We start from the raw sequence: 26,532 nt of genomic DNA, 5'->3' as shown, positions 1-26,532 counted from the left end.
GACCTGCGGGTCATGTGACCTGGTTCACAGAACTCTATGGTTTGCTAAAGGACCTTTGGTGGTTCTAGTCAGGTGATCACCCACAATCCATTGTAACGGTGAGTGACAGCTGATATGGACCAATCCAAAACGACCAGCCCCTGCCCATATAAGGGAGCTGCGCCATTTTGTCGCTTTCTTGGGTTGCTGACTCTGGACGAGGTAGGACCTCCGCAGCTTTCAAGACAATTACTAGGCCAAAGCCTTGCGGCCTAGCCCTGCGCTAGAGACGGATAGTTCTTACAATTCCCCGCTATCTCTGCAAGATCTCTGGACCTAATCCAACCCTTAAATCCAGCGGATCTATGCAAATTCAATCCTCCTAATCTTAAGAGAACTTTCCGGTCCTAAGTAACTGTCAGTCACTGCTGTGCTATCTATATAGACTCTGTTATCTGGACTGTTACCAATACTGCATGTACAGTAAGTTTTAAGTTCAGCACTGCTGTGGACAATCCATTTATTTTACACTCACCTATCGCTCTTGGGAAGGGTGGCGATAGGCCCAGCATCACTACAGAGTTTTAACTCTCACCCTGGCATCATGAGTGACAAGGGTTAAATTAACCCCTCATATACTACAGCAACACCCCAACTACCCTACACCCCCACCAGGCTACCACACTTGCGATCGTTGGTGTCTGCAGAGTCTGCGCTGCAGCGGTCTCTTGGACAGAATTCGTGGAACCGGACGCAGCCACCGTGATTCGCAGTACCGCTGCACCCCGGGAACTTCCTGTTATCAACGCCTCGGCAACAGGCTCCAGTAAAACTGCCTCGGCAACAGGCTCCAGCCGAAACTGCGTCATCAGCGGAGCCTGGGGCCGGAAGTGACTCAGCAGCGCATCCTCTTCTTTGACCCCCCCCCCCCCCTTGGCAACAAGGGGCAGATCTTATAAGTTCCACTTAGGACTAGGCACTGCAACTTGATTTCCACGCCCAAGGGCGGGACGTTGACCAGCGCAGGACATTTTCGCGCGCTTCTCGGGCTCCTCCTTAACCCTTTCAGGTACCGATTTAGCAGAATGGTGTAGCATGGCCTCAGTCCTGATTTTACACATTATCGCCACAACTTTTACAGACTTTTCAACAATAGACAGCACAGTTTTCTTCACCTCCCCCTTTACTTTATCAGCGCCACAGTAGAAACACATTACAATGACAAAGTCCCGTACGGTTTTCTGGTGCAAACTTTTTCGCATCGGCATGTGATTTTTCTCGGACACAGTTCAGACTAGGGAGGAGGACTTGTGGCTTTGTGGCATATGGCACACACCCGAATCCTGTTTGTGATGCCAAAAGAGTTGTGGTGACGGGGTGCAATGTGAGGTATAGGGGCAGATGGTGTTGCCCAGTGGTAGATGGTGTTAACCCTTTAGTGTTCTTGATGCCAAGGCGTGGTTTGCCTATGTAACCACTCGAAGGTAGCACCGCTAGTCCTAGGATAGGCAGGGCAAATAATAGTGCAAGGCCAGGTTAGGGTTATCGGTAGCTTTTACTGAGGTAGACAAATGGTACAGTCTTCACAGCTAAGCCAGGATCCCAGAAAGGTGACCACTAACACAGGGGACCTCGCAGCTTGCTGGGACTTGCAGTGACTTGACAGACTTTAGCGCAGCCACGCTGACTATAACTGACTTGACTGAAGATAGTAACAGCAGACAAAGATGACTTGACTTACTAACTTGTGGCTGCAATTTAGGCTTGAGGCCTCCAGATGTGCTGGACACTAGCTCTGAGACGTCTGGACTGGACTTGACCTCAGGATCTAAGAAAGTTATTGTAGTACCTCCCCCTCTTATAAAGGGGGGCTGAGCAAGGAGCCCATAGGCTAGCTGCGGGTCATCTGGTCACCAGGTGTTCTCTGGATAACAAAACATATGACTTAAACATGTGACAACCATTATCAGGTGACTAACAGTCATGTGACCATATCAAAGGTCCTTTTCACTAAATATACAACCTATCCACAATATGGGGGAACACTGCAGGAGAGCCCTGAAGACGTACAGGGACTCAACCTGACAGGACTGTAAGAGCATATCCCGTACTGGGACATCACAGTTCCAGAGACCAGGTGATCCCAAAAGTGACCTATGGGCTCCCTGCTGGTCTCCTCCATATAAGTCCTGGGCGGAGCTTCTCTCTCTTTGAGCTCTGCTCTTGCTTCCTGCTGATGTCCAGTGCAGTCGTGTCTAGTGTGTGTGTCCAGAGTGTTGGAGACCTCAAAGTCAAGTCATGCAACCACCATCAAGTCACGTAAGCTATAGTCACTGCTTTATGAGCCAAGTCAAGTCAGTCCCTGTCATCTGTCAAGTCAGCGTGGTCTGCATTCAACTGTCCAGTCCTACTACAAGTCCCAGCAAGCCCTTAAGGTCTCTGCGTCACTGGCCACCTCCTAGGGCCCTGGCTGAACTGTAAAGCTACCATTGTTCGTAACTTGGTGTCGGAGTCTTTATTGCCCCCGTGCCTAGCCCAGGATCCAGCGGTATACCTTTGGGTGGTTTTAGGCTAAACCGTGCCCTGGCGTCACGAATATAAGGGGTTGATTTAATCTACCCCTAGGGTAACAACATCTGCCCTCATCACACCCCGTTACCACATATACAAAATATACCAAATGTATTCCAAATTAAGGGGCAAAGAACAAAGAAACCCATATACAGCACACATTCACACATATACTGTAAATATACAGTTTTTATTATATTAAAATTTTTACTGTACAATAAATCCCTTCTCCAGTTCAGTTCCAGAAAGCCTTTCCCCCCTAGGGAGGCCATACTCTTTTTCAATGGCTGTAAAGGAAGAATAGTCCATGTTCACCTCCATGTGTCTGTATGACATGTCTGCCGGCACCGAGAGCATTGAGTCGGCCTTTTTGGATATAATTCATATGCTCAGAGATCTGAGAGCTTTCACTGTACATGACGTCCACCCCTTATAAATCAAAATGCATGAAATACACACAATGTGATAAATGACACGGTTGATGCAAATGAATAATAAACATTTAATGTTGAGAAGAAAACAAAAAGACTTAGTTTTAACATCCTATCTAAAAAATTTGCAGCAATGTCATGGAACCACATGGAAGGAAGCTCCTCCCTGATAACCATGGATGAGTATATTACCCATTCACAATCTATTCCAGAATAAAAGCCAATTTCATTTACTTATTCAGAATTAATTTTAAATATATAAAAAAAAAAGATCTAATCAGGTAGAATTCTCTACAAAAAGCCATAGAGAACAGAAGCGAGCAGCCATTACTATGTTTTCTAGGGGACATGTGTGGTATGGGGTGTGATGCAAAGGGCAGATGGAATTACCCTAGAGGCAGATAGCATTAACCCCTTGTATTCGTGATGCCAGAGCATGGTTTATCCTCAATACCAAGGTATACCGCTGGATCCTCGGCTAGGCACGGGGGACAATAATGACTCCAAAGCCAAGTTATGGACAATTGTAGCTTTACTGAGGTTAAACAGGTGGTAAAGTCTATACAGTTCAGCCAGGGCCCAAGGAGGTGACCAGTGACCTCAAAGACCTTAAGGGCTTGCTGGGACTTGAGGTGGACAATTTAGTGCAGGCCACGTTGACTAGACGGATGACTGTGACTTGACTGACTTGTGACTGACAAGACTGTGACTGTGGTTACTTGCAGGTTTGTAGCTTGTGGCTGCAGACTGGACTTGAGGCTCCTATGACTCCGGACACACTTAGGCACAACTTGACTGGTCCTCAGCAAAGACTAAGAGAGTGTGCAGAGTCTCCACCCAGGGCTTATATGGGGGAGGCTCTGGTGGGGTCCCATTGGTCACTCCTAGGTCACCTGGTCACTTATACCTTCTGGGTAACAATCACATGACAAATCCCATGGTAAACAGTCTTAAAGACACAACACTCTTACATATATAATATAGGGATTATATACAATTACAATAAACAGATGCGGATGGGGGGGGGGGAGGGGGAAACTGCAGGAGGCTGCCTGACAGGGCAGCAAGGGTACAGGGTAACACCTCCCGTACTGGGACACCACAAATGGGTGGTCATCATTAGGTTTATTACATACTGCAACATAGTGTGACACCACCTGTTTTCAGCTGTATACATAGCCCGGCATATCATCCAGTTCTTAAGTTCCCTTTGTTTTAAATTCTTACAAACTTAATAAGAGGCCAATTTGTACATTTTTTTACTTGAACAAGCATGCTTAAAGGTGTACTCCGGTACTTAAAAACCTATACCCTATGCTCAGCAGTCACCCCCTACATGCATCTCTGTGGGAAAGCTGGAGATACACGAGTACAGTGCTTCTGTTCTCCCATAGAAATGCATGGTGGGTGCGTGTAGAGTGGCTGCTCTGTGCGAGAGCTGGGGTGCTGGGCAGAACATTGTGAGGGATCCCAGGAGTCAGAACCCCCCCCCCCCCCTTGCCCCCATTCCCCCTTCCCACAATCAGACACTAGGGGATATATTTTTAGGTACTTGAATTCCCCATTAAATCTAATTAATTCCACCGAAAGACTTCCAAAATTGGGTTGCCTGATCTGTTTTTTTTTTTTTTTTAAACTCAATATTGCTTTTATTAAAATTGAAATAAACATTAAAGGGGTACTTCGCCCCTTAACATGTTATCCCCTTTCCAACGGATAGGGGATAACATGTCTGATAACAGGGGTTCCATCCGCTGGGACCCCCACAATCCCCAGGCTGGGGCTTTGGCACTCAGCGGCCGGACCCCGCGATCAGACATGTTATCCCCTATCCTTTGGAACAAAATGAAAGAAGCAATCTTATTTGCTTCTGAAAAATGAAAGAAGTGATCTGATTGGTTTCTATGGGCACTCAGCAATTTTGTCTCTGGACAGATTTTGATAAAGCTCTCCCTATAACTTTCTTATTTTTCCAAATAAGCTGCTTTCTGTGATGTCAAGTGACTAAAAATCAGCAATGTTGGACTTTGGTATATTTTTATGTTTATGCTGTTCACCATAGGGGATCATAAACATCATGGGGGAGAGTTATGAAAACCTGTGTAGTGGAAGAGAGGAGCAATTGCCCATGGCAACCAATCAGATCGCTTCTTTCATTTTTCACTGGCCTCTTTAAAAATGAAAGAAGCAATATGATTTTACTCACTATTATCAATGGGCTCTACAAAGCTTGGAACGGACATCACATTGCGGCCCCAAACAGTTAGGAGGTCGTCGATGTAACGGCTATACCATGTGTTGAAATATTCTTGTTCTTCTTTTCAAGCTTAAATGTTTATTATTCTATCTTTCCATGAAAGTGTAGAGGAATAAAGGTAGTGTCCCTCATTAGTGTCGCTCCCATATGGTGGAATCTTCAAGTTTATTTCAAACTCGTGCATACATGCAAAGTGGGACAGGTCACGTCTGAACTGCGGGAGCAATACCTTACGACAGTTTGGATGTGACCTGTCCCGCTTTGGGTGTATGCACGAATTTAAAATACACATGAAGATTCCAGAATACGGTGAGATTGCCTTTATTTCTTTACGCTTTCATTGAAGGACATTGTCTACCCTTTAGAGTGAGCATCCCCCCCCCCATCCCTGTAGGATCCTGTAATGGCTCAGAGATAAGCCGTATATAGACTCACATATGCTTCTATAAACTGTTTATTATTCATTCGTTTGCAGACCATGGCATCGACCGCATCATTTATCACATTTTGTGTATTTCATGTAGTTTGATTTATAGGAGGTTGACGTCATGTCAATTGGAAACTCTCAGATCTCTCTCTGAGCATATGAGTTATATCCAAAGAGGCCAACTCAATGCTCCTGGTGTCAGCAGATATCTCATACAGGCACATGGAGGTGAACATCGAGGTGACCTGGACTATTCTTACTTTACAACTATCGAAAAAAGTGCATCGGACAAAACCACACCGGCAGGTGGAAAAAGCAGCCAACTCCTATGCTGCAATACCTGAGCCCATGCATGGCTCTCGGTGAGTAACATAATACGAACACATAAATACAAGTCCTCCAGCATTGACTTCCAAGTAAAAATAATCCTTCTTTATTTCGTCAAGATAAAATCTTAACAGTGCATCAATGCAGACAGATAAAACATCTGATGAGTTTAGGACAGTTCTTTGGCCTTAGTCATGACTTCCTTATGCCATTCCGTCACCCCCTTGTGCTGTTCATATTACCTTCTTGTTCCATTTCTTCACCCCTTGTGCCATTCCATTACCCCCATGTGCAATCCTTATTATCCTGTGTATCATTTCATCACCCTCTGTGCCATTTCATTACCCCCTTGTGCCATTTCATAAATCCCTTGTGCCATTTTATTAACCCCTTGTGCCATTTCATCACCCCTTGTGCCATTCCATCACCCCCCTGTGCAGACAGCAGGGGATCTCGAGACGAGGATAGTTGTTCATTTTTTTTGTCCTATATTGCACTTCATAGTACTAGCATTATTTTCGTAAGTAAGATGTCCTATGAATGTTGTTCTTATAAGTGTCATCCAAGATTAGGTGACATTACCTGTCAGCCAGTAATGGACCAAGGAACTGTGCTTGTGTTGGTGGTAAATGGCCATGTCCTGAGTCCCCCATAATGCTGCTGGCTTGTTTGTGTGAACTGGCTATTTCCCATTTCTGTGCCCCTCCTTCTAGGCTCCCTTCCATGTGTGCTTCGCTTGAAACTGCAATTCCCTGCAGCCCTGTGGAGAATGATCTCCTTCCCACCCAGTGGTTGCTCCACCCATTGAAGCGCATACACGCTTCCTTTCAACACCTAACTAGTGGCGTTGTCTTGGGCCGCACTGCAACAAAGGAAAGGCCCGAGGCAACACTAATTTTGTATGTTGCACTTTAATTTGTTTCTGATGCTGTCTTTCATATGATATATCTATATATACACTGTCATGTTTTTAATATATATAAATGATTGTTTAAGGAGTAATTTCTGTCTGCCGCACCATTTGCTTCATAGTTTAGTGTTTTTTTTTGTTGTTGCATATAGCAGCTCTATGCATGTAAGGACTAGATATATAGCCCAGGGTTACATTCATTATATATACTTTTCCCCTAATACACAGGCTTTCCTATACACTGCCTTTTTTTGTGCAAATTTACGGCTCGTCCTTCTTGGTGTTACAATATCAATGATAAGGAATATATCTATTTTGTATTTGACAATCTACTTAAAAATATCTTTTCACACTGGACAATATGGCCGTCTATATACATGACACTAATATAACCGAAATGGAATGCAGGACAAATTCCTGTGCAAGGTAAATAAATATATATAAAATAAACATTTGTTTTGCTGATTTTGCCCTGGGGGTGGACGTGGTAGAACTATAAAGAAAGTTACGGGGGTTTCCTGCTGCTGTTAAGGTATGGAAGAAATGTGGGGGTTTCTAAAGAACATCTGGCGATTGAAATGTAAAGAGAAAGGAAGGGGGCAAAATTTTGGAATCCTACAGATTCTTGCGCACATAAACACTCAGACACATCCAGAAAAATGTAGTATTGTCCATAAAGGAATCATAGTTCAGTAGGATCTGCGCAAAGAAAAAATTGCGCAAAGAAAAAATGAAGCCAGCACTCACCTGTTATGCGTTGAAGTATCATTGGTCTTTATTTAGAAAATCACTGCAGTACATTGAAGAGGGCAGGGAGAGGGAAGAGGGGGCTCAGCTGAGCTCGTGCAGCGACGGTGCCATTTCACCTCAGTAGGATAGTAGAATGACCCACCCTATACCGGGTTCTGGCTTATTGTAAGGATAAGCTGTCAATACTTGATCAGTGAGGGTATGACCTTTTACGGCAATAAAGTACTCAATCCACTGTGTTGTTTACAAAAGCACAAAGGTTTGAAAAGTAGATTTGGAGAACAAATCTGAAGGGATTTTTTAGGGCTAAAAGAAAAAAAAGCATTTTTTCCCCTAGGAACAGCGCCACACCTGTCCATAGGTGTGTCCAGTATTGCTACTACGCTCTATTTATGTCAATGGGTCTGATCTACATTACAGCAGATAAGGTGTGAACACGTATGGAACTAAGTACTACTTTTTGTGGCTATTAATAACTAGCAATCTAAAATGTGACCTAACAATGATTGTGATTAAACGTAACACTGGCGGTTGGCAGCCCCCAGCGTGTAGCGCATCCTTCTGCTTACCTTGGTCGTGCCACATTCTCATCTCTCCTCCTTGCTGATAGCTTCGGACTTCCTCCTTTGTACTGTCGCAGGTGACGACTGTTTCTGGTGCACCCAGTAGGGGCCATGTGAGTGCACGTAATGTAATTTTAAGGGTTTGTGCACACTCCTGATTCATGCCCTCCTCCAATCCCTGTCAGGAACTGCCTATATAACCCTACTCCACCTGTTCTCAGGTGACTGAGCAACATTGTAGTTTTCTACAGCGAAGCTTCCTGTCTTCATTGCTCTTGTGTTTTGACCTAAGCCTGTTTCCTGACACGTATTTCCTAACCCGTCTCCGCCTCATCCTCCTATTGCTATCCTGTGTATGACCTGAACTGTTGACCATGCCTCTGATTTCTGAGCTAGCAAGCACCACCTGACTGCTTCTGAGCTACTCAGCTCTGCCATAAACACCATCTTTCTCTGCTCTGCTTGATATGCTATTACGATCTACAGCGCACCCCTCCTACCTGTATCCCCGGTGCCTGGCCTGTCTGGTCAGCTGCCACCTAACCATGACCAACCTGATATCAGCAGAAGTCCAGCTTCAACATCCTGGAGCAAGATAAAAAAAGAGCAGGGGAACACTTGGACTCCACTGTCAAGTTTGTCCCATAACTAAACCAAAAAGTGGCACAGTGGGTCCACAACTATTGGGGTGTTATGCTAAATAAAGGGGTGGACTAGCACAAAAACATTTTAATTGCTCAGACTGGCCCTTTCTGCTCAGAACTTCCTGGTGATGTTTTGACACACAGGAAATGCCTAATCAGCCAATCATTGGCCCCAGTTGGACCCACCTCACCTAGTGATTGACTTGGGGGGCATTTCCTGTTTGTTGAGATATAGACCAAAAAGCACTTCTCAGTGGTTCTGTCATGAGACATTGGAAAGATAAGTATCATTTATTTTTTTATGTTTAAGCCAGCTATCTAGCTATCCTTACCTAGCCCGTAGACAGCTCGTATTCGGCTCTGTCTGGTCCCCCGATCTTTTCTCTTCTTCTTGCTTCCAAGATAAGAGCTTGGTGCAGGACCTGCCAGCTCACTGATTGCAGTAGTATCCCATCTCGGACAGTGATTGGCTGAGTCGGCAGGTCCTGGATTGAGCCTGTCTCAGAAGCATACCAGACAGACCTAAACAAAAGCTGCAAGGGACCAGGGATAGTTACTTAGATTTTTTCCCCTTTTTCCCCCAATCCTAGCAGGTTATACTGATTTTTGCTATTGCACTCCTTATGGTAAATAAAAAAAATATTTCCAATATACTTTGTTTTAAAAAAAAATTAAGTTTTCTATGTTTTGTTTGTGCTTAAAAAAGCTCAAGAGCACATTCTCCCCCATCTTATACACAGACTTAGGACCGAGGTCCAAACACAGGAAGTGCAGCCTGGAGTGCTGAGGAGTGTGTGTCCAACCAACAGCATATGGCAGTTAAGTGTGAGAGGAGCTATGATTGGATGAGGTTGGACACCCCCCCCCCTCAGCACTCCAGGCTGCACTTCCTGTGTTTGGACTTTGGTCCAAAGTCTGTGTATAAGATGGAGGAAAATGTGCTCTTGAGCTTTATTAAGCACAAATAAAACATAGAAAATTTCTTTTTTTTTTTAACAAAGTATATTAGAAATATGACTTATTTACCATAAGGAGTGCAATAGCAAAAATTTGTTTTAATGAGAGTTACCCTTTAACCCCTTAAGGACTCAGGGTTTTTCCGTTTTTGCACTTTCGTTGTTAGGATTCCGCAGGCTGGATGTGGATCTTCTGTGTCAGCGAGGGATTGGCGTGGACCGTACCGGTGGACCGGGTCTAAGCTGCTACTGGTATTCACCAGAGCCCGCCGCAAACCGGGATGGTCTTGCTGCGGCGGTAGCAACCAGGTTGTATCCACTGGTAACGTCTCAACCTCGCTGACTGCTGAGAAGACGTGGGACAGAAGGACTAGACAGAGGCGAGGTCAGACGTAGCAGAAGGTCAGGGCAGGCGGCAAGGTTCGTAGTCAATGGTAACGGCAGAAGGTCAGGAAACACTGGTAAGGCAATCACAGGAAACGCTTTCACTAGGCACAAGGGCAACAAGATCCGGCAATGCTGGGAAGGGGAAGTGAGGTTATAAAGGCGTGAAGCAGGTGGGAGCTAATTACACTGATTGGGCCAGGCACCAATTAGTGGTGCACTGGCCCTTTAAATCTTAGAGAGCTGGCGCGCGTGCGCCCTAGAGAGCGGAGCCGCGCGCGCCAGGACGTGACAGCCGGGGACCGGGACAGGTAAGGAGATTGGGATGCGAACCGCAAGCGGGCGCCGGCAGTGTCAGTGCAGCGCTCCCGGTCAGCGGGTCTGACCGGGGCGCTGCAGAGAGTAGAACGCCGCGAGCGCTCCGGGGAGGAGCAGGGACCCAGAGCGCTCGGCGTAACATTCGTTTTTTCCTCCTTACCTTTTAAAAATCATAACCCTTTCAATTTTCCACCTAAAAATCCATATTATGGCTTATTTTTTGCGTCACCAATTCTACTTTGCAGTGACATCAGTCATTTTACCCAAAAATTCACGACGAAACGGAAAAAAAATAATTGTGCGACAAAATCGAAGAAAAAACGCCATTTTGTAACTTTTGAGGGCTTCCGTTTCTACGCAGTGCATATTTCGGTAAAAATGACACCTTATCATTATTCTGTAGGTCCATACGGTTAAAATGATACCCTACTTATATAGGTTTGATTTTGTCGCACTTCTGGAAAAAATCATAACTACATGCAGGAAAATTTATACGTTTAAAAATGTCATGTTCTGACCCCTATAACTTTTTTTTTTTTCCACGTACAGGGCGGTATGGGGGCTAATTTTTTGCGCCGTGATCTGAAGTTTTTATTGGTATGATTTTTGTTTTGATCGGACTTTTTGATCACTTTTTATTCATTTTTTAATGGTATAAAAAGTGACCAAAATACGCTTTTTTGGACTTTGGAATTTTTTTGCGCGTAAGCCATTGACCGTGCGGTTTAATTAATGATATATTTTTATAGTTCGGACATTTACGCACGCGGCGATACCACATATGTTTATTTTTATTTACACTGTTTTATTTTTTTTATGGGAAAAGGGGGGTGATTCAAACTTATTTTTAACTTTTTTTTTGCAGTGTTATAGGTCCCATAGGGACCTATAACACTGCACACACTGATCTCCTATGCTGATCACTGGCATGTATTAACACGCCTGTTATCAGCGTTATCGTTGCTTGACTGCTCCTGCCTGGATCTCAGGCACGGAGCAGTCATTCGTCGATCGGACACCGAGGAGGCTGGTAACGGCCCTCCCGGTGTCCTGCAAGCTGTTCGGGACGCCGCGATTTCACCGTGGCGGTCCCGAACAGCCCGACTGACTAGCCGGGATACATTCACTTTCGCTTTAGAAGCGGCGGTCAGCTTTGACCGCCGCTTCTAAAGGGTTAATACCACACATCGCCGCGATCGGCAATGTGTGGTATTAGCCGCGGGTCCCGGCCGTTGATGAGTGCCGGGACCGACGCGATGTGATGCAGGGTCGCAGCGCGACCCCGCTTCATATCGCGGGAGCCGGCGCAGGACGTAAATATACGTCCTGCGTCGTTAAAGTGTACGCGTCAGATCCAACAATTTTTTTTTTTTAATATATCACTCAGTACCTAATCCTGACTAATTTTTATGTGTCTAGCACCTTTTTTTTATTTTTTTATTGCACTTTTAATTTAGCTCACTAGTCTGAATTCCTCTCAAAGGGAGGGGGCGTGGCCTCACTGTGAAGCTCTCCGCCCCCTCTCTCAGTATGCTGTCTGCTCACATCTCCCCTAACATTAGCAAAACTACAACTCCCAGCTTGTCCTCACTGACAGTAGCGGGACACAAGATGACAGTGGGAGGATTTTTCCTCCAGCTGTGAGCCTTGCGCTCACAGCTGTCAATCAAGGAAGTGTGTCCATGACATAGGTGATGACTCATGGACACAGCAGGACTAGTATGCGTCCAAGCAGGCAGGGGGGACTGGATTTTTCAGTATGAAATACATAAAATTTTCTAATGAAAGCAATTGCAAAACCTATTGGTTATACATGCTTTACAACATATCAAAAGTTTTTGTATCTGACAGTGCCCATTTAAGATACAGTGATCAATGCCCATCATGGCATCTATAGGAGGAAAATGAAAGTCTCGGTGGGTTCAGGGTGCTCATAGGACCCCCCTAATGCAACCCCTCCCCCCCCTTAAAAAATTTTAGAAAAAAAATCTAAACAAGAGTGATAAAAACTACAGATCACAGCACAAAAATTAGCCATCATACAGCCTGGTATACCGAAAAATAAAAAAGTGATAGGGGTGAAAAGAGGACAATTTTAAGAATACCGTATTTATCGGCGTATAACACGCACTTTTTAGGCAAAACTTTTTAGCCTAAAGTCTATGTGCATGTTATACGCCGATAAGCCGCTGCAGTTCAATGATTTAAAGCGGGCGCTTTAAATCAATGAACTGCAGCGGCTTTGCAGGTGCAGAGACAGCCAGCGCTGCCGGCTTCTCTGCCCCTGCCTGCCCTGGGGTCTAGAGCGCTGCTGCCGGCCCTTCTCTCCCCCAGGCTATCGGCGCCGCTGCCCGTTCTCTCCCCCTGACTATCGGTGCCGGTGCCGATAGCCAGGGGGAGAGAAGCGGCGCCGGCAATGGGGCAGCGGCGCCGACAGCCAGGGGGAGAGAAGGGGCAGCGGCACCCATTGCCGGCGCCGCTGCCCCGTTGCCTCCCCCCATCCCCGATTGCATAATTACCTGTTGCCGGGGTCGGGTCCGCGCTGCTTCATGCCTCCGTTGTGCGTCCCCTGCGTCGTTGCTATGCGCTGCACGGCGCGGCGCATGACGTCAAAAATGAAAAATGGTAAGGTTTTTTCCAACCCCCCTACAAATAACATGCTCAGAGAACATTTCATTTTCTGCCTTAGGATGAAGAAATGTACTGCAGATCTGTTGGCGGCGTGTGAGTAGTTTATGGTAGGGATGGCGGCACACAGGACAGTGATGTGTACTTCAGGTCAGGGCATTATGGGAGGTTGATGGGAAATCTGATCTGTCACCTGTGATTACACTCCACACGATTTATATCTTTTACCCCCCCCCCCCCCTCAAGGCCTGTAAATCCTGAGCTTCAACTTGTCCTGGAAATGCAGAACATGCACCGTAATCTCTATTAGATCATGCACCGTAATCTGTATTAAATCATGTTATAGTCTAAGGGCAATGATGCTGGATTTAATTCATCAAAGAGACAAATGGTTTTGAGGCCGCGGGCGAAGGAGAAGAAGCTGAAATACAGGTAAGTGTATCCACTAAATGTTCCCTTTCATGTAAAATTATAATTTTTTTGCTACTTCACCAATAGTGTTGCTCGCGAATATTCGCAATTCGAATATTATTCGCGAATATATTCGTAATTACGAATATTCGTGTTTTTTTTGTTTTTTTTTTCTTCACAGTACACATCACAGTGATCACCCCTCTCTGCTTCCAGCTTGTGTGGTGTAAAGAAGGCTGTAATACTACTGTGAGAGACTGGCGTGCGAAAATTCGCATATGCGAAAATTAGCATATGCTAATTTTCGCATATGCGAAGTTTCACATATGTTAATTTTCGCATACGCGTTTTTTCGGATATGTGAAAATAAAACGAGAATATAACGAATATGCGAATATTCGAGAATATATGACGAATATTCGTCCATATATTCGCGAATATTCGCGAATTCGAATATGGCCTATGCCGCTCAACACTATTCACCAATTAGCCATAATGTTAAAATAAAACTGTCTCTAGTCTCATGCTTGGTCATCTAGATCATCTTTCGCTGCATGCAGCGGGAGGGTAGGGGTGTAAAGGGGGAGTGGAGGCAACAGACTGTTTCGCTGACGCTCAGGTGCTCTGTGTCATCTCACCTCTGGACGATGTGATTTTTTTATGATGTCCTGTACATTCGGAGTATTGTTTGGCTTTAAAATGTCTCTGTAACAACTGGAATTCTGTCCTTTCTCTTACTGAAATGTTCAGCTGATAAATAGTCTGTAAAAGTCTGTGTCCCTAGTAGAGGGGATTTTACATTCAGGTCAGAGGTCACATAAGATACAGATATTCATGTTTTTTTTTTTTTAGCCCCTGACACTTGTGATGAACCTTATAGTTAGAGATTAGCAAATTTTAGAAAAATTCGATTTGGCCGATTCACCAAATTTTCTGAAAAAATTAGGTTTGATTTGAATTTTTTTGCGGCGAATCATTATTAAAAACGGCTATTTCCGGGCAACAGAAAGCCTCAATGGGGGTGTATAACACTTTGCCTTGCTGTAACATGCATAGGGAGAGTGCTGGGTTAGTGAAATAATGCTGTTATTCAGTATGATATGCAGATTCTGAAATGTCCTTCATGCCATGAGAATGTAGTGACAAGAGTTACCTTCCATTTTGGACTTCTTACCTGGCTTTTATGGATCAAAATTACTTATTTAAATTCCATTAAATTTTATTTCAAAATGTATAAATTATAAAAAGTCTTTAAACAAAGTCTGCAAACTGCAAGGCGACCAGACAAGTGCTAAACATTGTTACATGCACATTACAGACAGACCTGTAGCTAGCTTGTTTTTGCTCCATCTGGCACAGGACATCATGGAACCTGCAACACAAACATATTAGTATTAGGCTCTGCACTTTTCCAGCAGTATCCTCCCCTTTTCCATACAAATGACTCCAACCTCCTCCAAACACAATGCCACCAGCCTTCCCACAATGCACAAGGGGGGGAGAGATTTATCAAAACCTGTGCAGAGCAAAGGTTGCCCAGTTGCCCATAGCAACCAATCAGATCGCTTCTTTCATTTTTAACAAGGCCTCTGCAAAATGAAATAAGAAATCTGATTGGTTGCTATGGGCAACTTTTCCTTTGCACAGGTTTTGATAAATCTCCCCCAATGTTTCCAGCCTCACTCAAATGCCTCCAGCCTCCCCCCCCCCACAAGCACACACAATGCCTCCTGCCTTACCCCACACAGTGACAGAGGGGTGTACATGGGAGACAGGGGTGTATATGGGTGACAGAGGGGCATACAGGGGTGACAGAGGGGTGTAGAGGGGTGACAGAGAGGTGAGAGGTATACTGGGTAACCGTGGGGTATGCAGGGGTGACAGAAGGGTTTAGAGGGGTGACAGAAGAGTGTATGGCAGGGCTCAAGTCCTGCAGGAACGCATAGGAACTGAGTTCCTGCACTTTTTCCACAGCAGGAACACAGTTCCCATTAGCAGAACCAGCCCTTGAGTGGAAATCTTGGGTGAGTTCCCACACTTGACCCCTGGTGTACGGGATAACAGAGGGGTGTCCAGGGTTACAGAGAGGCTATGAGTGGTGAAAGAGAGGTGTAGAGGAGTGAAAGAAGGGTGGGGGTGCATTACCTAAAGCTGAGTAGGCCTCTGTCAGCACTGCCCCTGCTCCTTCGCTCCATCCACATCATTCTGCTGAGGGACCAGGGAGAATCCAGAGTCCAGAGTTGCCACACAGGAGAGGGAGGATACACGAGGACTGGAGCTGCAGCATCGCCCATCCCGGCACTGCACACAGACTTCCCTCCCGCCTGGCCTGCACGCCTGTGACTCACAGGTGTGCAGGCCTGGGCAGAAAAATTAAAAAATGTTAGCGCCATGTTTCCCACCAGAGTCTACACACACCCTGGTTGGGAATCAATGCCTCAGTGTAATGTGTGCTGGACCCCCCTTGCTCCCCCTTGCAACAACGCACCTGAGACAACCGCCTCACTCGCCTCATCAGAGCTACAGCCCTGATTACAGAACATACAAGTGCAAAAAAAACAAACTTCAAAAAACACTAAAATCTGTGATAAAAGTGCTATGAAAAAAGAGGTAGTATTATATATGACAAGGTCATCAGGGGTGGATTTAAAAGGGGGGCAGTTTAAGTTGGAGAAATTTCTGTAACAGTCTGTTCCATAAACCTGAGTGAGGGGAACTCTGAGGACAATGTGCTCCAGTACGCTTAAAACAGTATTTGTCTACAACACCAGCAGGTGTGTACTTTTGGCTGGCCTTTCACAGTATGTAGGCCCTTGAGACTTTAACAGGAACAAAATAGTACACCACTTAGATGTACGTATATGTGGTATGCACTTATGATGGGAGGACAATGCACTACAGTACGATTAAAAAAGTATTTGTGTACAACCCCAGCCGGTGTGTACTTTTCCCTGGCCTCTCACAGTATGTAGGCCCTTGAGACTTTAACAGGAACAAAATAGTACACCACTTAGATGTACGTATATGTGGTATGCACTTATGATGGGAGGACAATGCACTACAGTACGATTAAAAAAGTATTTGTGTACAACCCCAGCCAGTGTGTACTTTTGGCTGGCCTTTCACAGTATCTAGGCCCTTGAGACTTTGACAGGAACAAACTAGTACACCACTTAGATGTATGTATGTGGTATGCACTTATCAGGGGAGGACAATGCGCTCCAGTATGCTTAAAAAAGTATTTGTGTACAACACCAGCAGTACACACCAGTGCTGCAGCACACAGTGGCTGTGTACTACACCCAAAATTGCACTTTCTCAATCTCACTCCCTTCCCTATCAGTGCTTCTAGGCTGGATTTGTGCTTGGGTTGAATCGCTGCTGTTCTGTGCAACACACTGCTCTCTGTTCCTCTATGTAGTAGAACGCTGATGTGACTGGGAGGTGAATCGCTGCTGTAAAAATGCTTTTCTGTGAAACACACACTGCTGTCTGTCCCTCTCTCTCTCTGCAACAGAACGCTGATGTGACTGTCCGCAAGATGGCTGCCGATAATGTAGGGCTGTGATATCACAGGGGTGACTGGCTGCTGATAGGCTGCATCCTGCATGTGATTTAGGGTCATCCCGCCTACCCTTGTTCCCGCCGTCCCAGAATTCCTTGCCCCATGTCCTCACATTCACATGTAGATCCGCCATTTTAGATGCCCTGGAGCCTGGTCTGCGCTAAATGGAGTTTAATGAAGATATTCACATTTGTTATTAATTGAAATTCGTAACAAATTCGGATTCATCAGATTCGATTCGCTGATCCCTACTTATAGCGAAGAATCTCAGACGAATTTACATATTTATTACAATAGTAGCGATACAGTGCAACAAAATATTTCTAGCTGCAAAAAAGAAATGCTCTTCCATACTATTCCTGTATACTCTGACGCCAGAGGCTTCCCCTGGATAGAGATTCTTTGTTTTTATTGTGTTGTCTATTTCCTTGATGCAATAAAGTAAATCTCTTTTTTGCAGATAGTCGTTGCCCTTTTTCACCAGTATTAGTACTCCATTCCATTATATGATAGTTAGTGCCCACTATCTTCTATCTATCTATCTTTCTATCTTATATCTATCTCTAATCTATCTGTCTAATATCTATCTATCTAATATCTATCTATAATCTATCTATCTAATATCTATCTATCTATCTATCGCATATCTTTTTATCTAATATCTATCTATATATCTATCTGTCTCATACCTATCTATCTCATATCTATCTATAATCTATCTCATATCTATCTATCTCATATCTATCTATCCATCTATCTATCTATCATCTATCTATCTATCCCATATCTATCTATCTATCCCATATCTATCTATCTATCCCAAATCTATCAATCTATCTATCTATCTATCTCATGTCTCTCTATCTATCATCTATCTATCTCATATATATCTATCTCATATATATCTATCTCCTATCTATCTCCTATCTATCTATCTATCTATCTCATATCTATCTATCTCATATCTATCTATCTATCTCATATCTATCTATCTCATATCTATCTCATATCTATCTATCTATCTAGAAAGAGGAAAGCAGCACGTCAGCATGAAAAAAATGGCGGTGCACGCATAGTCCGGACCTGGGTCAGGGGTCCATATAAAATGCAGAAAAAACTGATATACACAGCACACGTTTTCTCAAAAGCAATCCAAGGTTTTATTCCATGAAAAAATAAGTGTCAGTAGCAACGTTTCAGCTCAGTACAACAGTGCAAATACACTCTATATATAGGGGTACCCAATCAGTACCAATTGTGTTACAAACATGTCAATTCAGTGAGAATAAAACAAAATATAAGTGAAAAATATACACAATGTGCATATAAATCATAAATACACAGGCAGTGCAGAAAAACATATAAGATCAAAATTGTCTACAGCTAATCCCAGGTCTTCACACAAGTGTATAAAACATCTTTAGGGGTCATGATTAATTAAATAACCACAACCTGTGCAAGTTAAAAACATATATGCAGTAACCTTCTTGGATGTTTTAGTGACTGTGGATGGAGGAAGACTTACAACGGATCTATACAAAAAAGAGACGGACAGAAACACCTTGTTGAGTTATGACAGCTGCCACCCTAGACCTATGGTGAACTCCCTGCCCTTTAGCCAAATGCTACGGGCAGGAAGGATTACGGATACTGTAGACAAGAGGGATAGAGCCCTTGACAGCCCTTGACATGGTAACCAACTTTAAATGACGGGGGTACCCAGACTATCTAATACAAAGACAGAGAATGAGGGTCACTGGTGGACATGTAGAGATGGATAGGAGACAGGGGACAACAGGGCCATCTAAACAGCACATATAATGATTTGTCACCTGAGATTGGTAAGATTTTGCGTCAACATTGGCACCTGTTGAGTGGGCATAACAATATCCCGGAGTTTGTTTCCCCCCCTCTTATGTCATATAGGAGGGCTACAAGCCTGAAAGACAGACTGGTGAGGGCAGACAGGGGATCTTGAAAAGAAGGGAACTTTACTGGATTTTTATTTTGAATTCTTTAAAACCCAATGGGATGAACGTTGAATTTAAGGTGTCTTCAAGGGTTATGGGAAGATAGGCCTAATCTTGACATAGCCCTTATGCGTGGAGTGACCACATACAGTGTAACATCAGTACAATATTAGTCTTGTTGTCTCTGGTATTGAGTGCATGTATTAATACTCTTATTTTTCTCTCTTGATTTTGCAGTGACCTTATGTCCTATACTATATCCTGAAAAGGAGGTATGGTGTTTGCATTGAGATCTCCCTGGGCAACCGTCTGACTGATGGAGCCCAGACATGGTCCCGGTGCATGGGTGACTTATTCTTGGCCAATAAAGCTTGGTATTAGCCTCCATACACACCTAAAATTGTGCAATGTGCTAATTGCTCTGGACCCATGAAGTGTTTGCACCCATTTGCCATGGGAACCACATATGGTCGTTCTTTTTTATATACTTTTTTACATATTTATTTATTTATTTATTTTTCTTATATTTTTTTTTTTTTTTTTCATAATTATTTCTTTTATTTCATATGTACATTTTTTTTTTGGTTCATTTACTCCCTGGTTGATCTATTAAAGTTGTGGGCAAATTCCCCTACAGTATAAACAGTATCAACATACTATACATAACATGACCAAAAATTAACAGGATGGGTCCCTGGAGGTCTCAACTGTATTCCAAAATGTTACCAAACCGAAGGCACTAAATGTTCCTTTTACCCTTTGCCGCAACTCCATGACCGAAGGGCACCCACACCGCTCAGTGCCTGTTTCCATCCAAAACTCCTGGGGCCCCTACACACCACCAGGAGGCCCAGTCCAGCTGTACCATAACAACTGGCCAACTCTCCACCATTTCCATACTCAACTTAACAATATTTGTAAAACCTTACACACCTCCAAGGACCCATATACCTGCCACAGATGAAAGAGAGAGACACCTCACGAACTTTCATCCCGCCACACCCGAACAGCCGTTTCAATGCCCTCTTGCAGTGCCAGGGCCCACAGATCCGAACCAATCTCACTCAGATGCACACCATCATCCACCAAAAACTCACCCGGCTTGCCCTCCAACTCCACATGCCGGACCACAATCCCCCCATTGAACGGCCCACCTCCTTATTCAACTTCACCCGGGCTTTGTTCAAGCGGACCACCGATCTGGCGCAACGCCACACCCTCCTAGCCACCATATCTGACCACACCACCACCAAACCTGGGAAAGTGGACCACAAACGAAGAAGGTCCATCTTAATATCGCGAATAATCTCGCAAGAGGGGCGTAAACCCATATCGTTTCCCCCAGCATGTACCACAAGCACATTGGGAGCACGATCAAGTGCAGCATGAAACTGCACCTCCCTCAACAACTGACTCCATAACATACCCCCCACTCCAACGCAACACAGCCACCAACCTGTCAAACCCCAGCTGCTTTCCGTCAGGGCGAACTGCTGTCCGCCGTACCCCCCGGTGCACATATGAATGGCCCACAATCCACACCAAAGAAGGCAAAGGATCTGTAAAACACAAAAAGCAAAGAAAATTCAAGCTACCCAAAATTACCCCAGGTCACACAAATCCCAGCAAAGAAACAACCCCCCCCCCCTACAGCAGGTGAGGACGTACATACAAGCGAAACCGATCAGATTCCCACCTCCCTATCTGCCTGATGCAATCAGCCCCCAAACCCCATCTTGCCGCTTCCATAGCAGCGCCAATCCTGAAGGAATGGGAACTATAATCCCTTGGCACCAAACCCTGTGCTGCCAGACACTGCCGAAAAACAGCCACAAACTGATACCGGGACAGGAAGGACCCATCCCTATGCACCAACAACACAACCGGACCCACCGGACACACCTCCAAAAAGTCCCTCAAACACCCCACAGGACAAACCCTCGAACCTTCCATCTCCCTCAACACCACCCAACGACCCCGTCCAGACTGATCCGTTTTAGACCGACAGATCCGACACCGCACTTCATCCACCCCCAGCACCACATCCCCATAGAACAAACCACCCACAGATGACCAACTGCGCGCCACCAATTCAGACACCAGAAATGCACCAAAAAATGCCAAAGAAAAAGCCAAGCGGAACAAAGAAGCCTCGTAAGCATCCCTACATTCCAAATCCACCCTGCTAAAAAAAACAAGAGGTCAAAAGACACCGGACGCCGAGTATCCGGCCTCACCCCCCCTGCCCGATAGCCCCGCAAAGCCCGCTTAACTAAAAAATGCTTGGTCACATCCACCAACCCCCTCGAGGCAAACCAGAAGGCCAAAGCAGAAATGCGCACCGTAATTCCAGACACAGAGACCCCCAACTCATACGACCTGCCCACAAAATACAATACCATCGAAACCCAATCCTCTTCAGACACACCTGTGCCCACTCCAGCCAACAGCCGCTCCCACTCACACCAAACCTTAGAATATGCATCCCATGTGCGGTCAGACAACAACCTACGAATCAACTCCGCCGCTGATCCCAGACCACGCTCCCCAGCCACTCGGGACAAGGAGTCCCGCACCGCTCCGCATCCGGCGCCAGTCCTCGAAACCTGTCCCACTGTGAACGAAAAAGAGAATCAGCAACCGAGTTGACCACTCCAGGAACATGCACCGCCACAAACTGAGAATTTAAAAGCAGACCACGCAGCACCAAATGCCGCAGCAAGCGCAACACAGGAGGCGAGCTGGATGTTTGATTATTAATGCATGCACAACCCCCATGTTATCACACCGGAAGTGAACCCGCCGATCCTTCAAACGGTCACCCCAAATCTCAGCAGCCAAAACTATCGGAAATAATTCAAGCAAAACCAAGTTCACCAACAAACCCGCCAACCTCCAGGAAGCAGGCCAGACGCCCGCACTCCACTGCCCCTGAAAAAATGCCCCAAAGCCCACTGACCCCGAGGCATCAGTGAACAACTCCAACTCATCTGTCTCCACCACCTCAGCCATCCAAATCGACCTACCATTATAAACTGACAAAAAGGACTCCCACACCAACAGATCCTCCCTCACTTCCATCGATAAGCGCACAAAATGGTGCGGCACTGTAACTCCAGCTGTAGCCATTGCCAAGCGTCGGCAAAAAACCCGCCCCATGTGTAAAATCCGACAAGCAAAATTCAACTTGCCCAGCTAAGATTGCACCTCACGCAGCTGCACTTTCCTACGCTGTCGACACTGAGCCACGGACTGGCGAAGATCCGCCAACTTATCGTCTGGAAGCCGGCACTCCATGAGATCAGAGTAATGATGATACCCAAAATTTTAACCACCGACACCGGACCTTCCGTCTTGTCGGCTGCCAACGGCACCCCAAAACGCCTAGCCATCGCCTCCATAGTGTGTAACAAAACGGAACAAACCTGCGAACCCGCAGGACCCAAAAACAAAAAATCATCCAGATAGTGAAGCACGGAAGACCAGCCGGCCTCACGCTTCACCACCCACTCCAAAAAACAACTAAACGTCTCAAAGTAAGCACATGAAATAGAACAACCCATGGGCAAACAACAATCCACATAATACTGCCCACCCCAATGTATCCCCAACAAACGAAAACTAACCGGATGAACCGGCAACAAACGAAATACCGATTCAATATCCGTCTTAGCCAACAAAGCCCCTTGACCAAACTTCCGCACCCACCGCACTGCCGCATCAAAGGACGTGTTTGAAACCGAACAAACCTACGCATCAATGCCATCGTTAACAGACGACCCAGCCGGGTACGACAAATGATGGATAAGCCTAAATTTACCCGGCTCCTTTTTGGGAACCAACCCCAGAGGCGAAATCACCAGATCACCAAAAGGGGGGCTCTCAAATGGGCCCACCATGTGACCCAAAGCGACCTCACCCGACAACTCCATCACAATCTGAGGATAACGGTAGGCCGACACCAAATTCCGAACCCCCAACGCTACAGCCTCACTAGGGATACGAAACCCTTCCCCAAAACCCAACTCCAACAAACCTGCCGCTGCCCTATCTGGATACAGCCTTAGAAACAGGAGCATCTCGGCCACTTTCACCGGCGTCACTCCGTGATTGCGAAGAATCGGACAACTTACCTTGTCCCGCTTAAAACAACGTGAGAGACTATGGGCGCCCCCACACCCAGAGCACTCATGTTTAAATTTACAGTCGGAGAGAAACTTGCAGTATCCCTCATTGTACTGCCAGCAACAGCCCCGACTGCCCAGCTGTTGAAGAGCCGCCAGCCGCCCCATGAAATGGCTACGACCCACCACGTGGCGCCGACATCAAACGCATCCACAAGCTAATATCCTTGTGGTCCCAGCGCAGTGACGGACGCACCGCCTTGCGTTGATGAAACTGTTCGTCATACCTCAACCACGCAACTCCCCCATACACCCTATAAGCTTCCCCAACAGAGTCAAAATAACAAAAAAGAGCCGAACAATGTTCAGGCGCCTTTTCACCTATCACACTGGCCAAAATTGAAAAAGCCTGCATCCAATTAGAAAAAGTGCATGGGATCAAATGATACTGGCACTTTTCCTCCTTCTTACCCTCATCCGGCTTTTTCCTATCTAGGTTGAATTTCTCCAACGGAAGCAAAGAAAAAATTTAGACATATTCGTCTTTCCAAATTTTTTCTTTAACTTCAGGCTTCAAATGCGCACCCAAGGGGTCCTCAAAGCACATATAAACCTCCCCTTTAGCCGCGTCAGCCAACCGCACTTCATCAACCTCCTTAGAAGCAACCACAGTAGCCCCAGACCCACCGCCCGCGAGAGCCACTGCCGCAGACCCGCCCGCAGGCGCCACAGACCCACCGTCCGCATTCACCACCGACACAGGCTCACCCGAAGCACTCGCAACAGCACCCACTGGAGCCAGCACCCCAACCCCTGGACCGGGCCCTGACCCCGCCGCCCCCCATACCGACACCGGGGACCCCGAAGGACCTGCCCCCCCTACCCGCTGCGTCAGAACCCCCAACAATTAAACTAATAAATCCCTGACTGGAGCATCCCCACCCCCAATAACCCCAGATAAAGTGCACTCACCAGGCCGACCTGAGCCCGCCGACCCAGCAGCTGCGAGTCCTGACGTCCGCACACCGGAACCGCCAGCTCCAGTCCTCTGCGCTGAAATGAAGGAGTCACCAGAAGAAGCAGGCAGGTTGGCAGGCCCTGAGGGATCGGCTGTCACCTGTGCCGATGGGGAATCTGACCCGGAGTCCTCCGAAGCAGAAGGTGGGGCAGGACTAAGGTCCCCCCGTCAGCCAACATATTCCTGCTGTCATCCGGCCAGCAGGTTAATTACCTGTGCCATAGCGTTGCAGGACCTGCGGGTCATGTGACTAGATGAACTCTATGGTATTAAGCTTAAGGACCTTTGGAGGCCCTGTGACGTAAGCAATCCCATTACTCTCTGTAATGGTGAATGGCAGATGTTCGGACCAATCGGATTTGCCCTGTCCCCTGCCCATATAAGGGAGCGGCGGCCATGTTTCGCTCTCTTACCTAGTGGGCTGTCATGAGAGAAGGATCTGCGCAGCAACTAACGCAGTGAGTTAGGCCCGAGGCTTGCGGCAACGGCTGAACAATTCTAAGTCTAGAGTGTATCAATCCCCAGACACTCTGCAGCATCACCGGACATAATAATACCCCTAAATCCGGACGGATCTGCAATATTTACCCTAAATTCAGAGACTGTATGACTAGCTCAAGGTCCACAACAACTGCAAGTCACTAAGCAAGATAAGGACTGTTCATATGAGACTGTTACTGTGCCTTGGATACTGCAAGCACTTAAGTAAAGTTGTTCAAGTTCAAGTTAAATCTTCTTGTGGACCTTCAGTCATTTCATGCACCTATCGTTACTGGGAAGGGCAGCGATAGGCCTGAGCATTGACTCAGCATACCAACCCTCAGCCTAGCGTCACGAACTATAGGGTTAACATTAACCCCTCCTATAACGATACCATATCACCACTACCATACACCCCCCAAGGGCTACCACATATATATCTGTCTCATATCTTTTTATGGTTATGTGCAAAAAATAAATGAACTATGTTTAGCATGCATTTTTTTTAATCCAATTAATTCATTGTAATTCAATTAAATAAATATAGAGATAAAATAAATGAAGTTTTAGGTGTATTTCAGCCTTTTAAATGGGTTATCCAGAATAGAAAAACAGAGCAAATTTTTTTCAAAAACCTCTCCCCGTCTGTTTCCAGGTTTGGTGTGGTTCTGCAGCTCAGTTCCAGTGTAAAACAACACACAACCTGGGAACAGACGTGGAGCTGTTTTTGAAAGAAATTAGCTCAGTTTTTTCAATTCCTGGATAACCCCTTTATCACCTCAAAATATTGTGTGAACTTAGCTGTACACATTGGGGGCGTTTATTATGTTGGTGTGGCTGAAGATTTTCTGCACGGTTTGTAGTTGTAGTTAATGGACGTCCACAGTTGTCATGCAAAAATGTTGTAGAAAGAACTTTTCTAAGCCTGCCCAATAATGGTGTAGATTTTCACCTATTTGCAATAAATGCGCTTTTTGAGCCTAAATGCAAAAAGGTGCAAATGATAAATTCATATCGATTTGGCCATAAAGTACTACAGATGAGTTTTGGAAAATGCCTACACCAAATGGCACATTGAAAAAGCGCAACCGCTAAACTGCGCCAGTTATCGGTGAAAAACAACCCCCCCAATATGTTATGTCCCTCCTGATATTTCATCATACTGGGGGAGATTTATCAAAACTTGTGCAGAGGAAAAGTTGACCAGTTGCCCATAGCAACCAATCAGGTTGCTTGTTATTATTTTTGAAAAGTCCTCTGAAAAGTGAAAGAAGCGATCTGATTGGTTGCTATGGGCAACTGGTGAACTTTTCCTCTGAACAGGTCTTGATGAATCTCCCCCAATGTGTCTACTTGGACAGCAGCTGTGTGGTTACTGGCTGTACACTTCTGACATCTAGTGGACAAAAGGTAATTAACAGCCAGCAGATCAGAACCTGCTGGATTGAGGGCGCAGTTGTGAACTTTCTAAAGCCCGGTTCACGCGGCAGAAATTCCGCATTGTAATCCGGCATGGAGATTCCGCTGCAGCAGAGTCTCGTTGAATTTAGAGGGATTCTGCTGTGCTGTGCACACGGTGGAATTTCTGTGCCAGATGTTTGCAGCCTAGTAATTCCATTTTCCGTGTCCACACAAAGAATGAACACGTTCATTATTTGTGCGGAGTCCGCACGGAACGCATATCCGTTCCATGCAGTCCTAGTGGTCCTAGCGGTCCTAGATTTTGCCGGCGCCCCACGGTGTCTGGAAGTTCCACACTGAGATATTTTTATGCAGATATTCCATAGTGTCAACATAGCCTAACAGTGTAAACCAGTGT

The sequence above is a fragment of the Hyla sarda genome, chromosome 1, assembly GCF_029499605.1.
Source record: "Hyla sarda isolate aHylSar1 chromosome 1, aHylSar1.hap1, whole genome shotgun sequence".
Classification (NCBI taxonomy): domain Eukaryota; kingdom Metazoa; phylum Chordata; class Amphibia; order Anura; family Hylidae; genus Hyla; species Hyla sarda.
The sequence above is the reverse complement of the archived record's forward strand: the minus strand, read 5'-3'. Positions refer to the sequence as shown.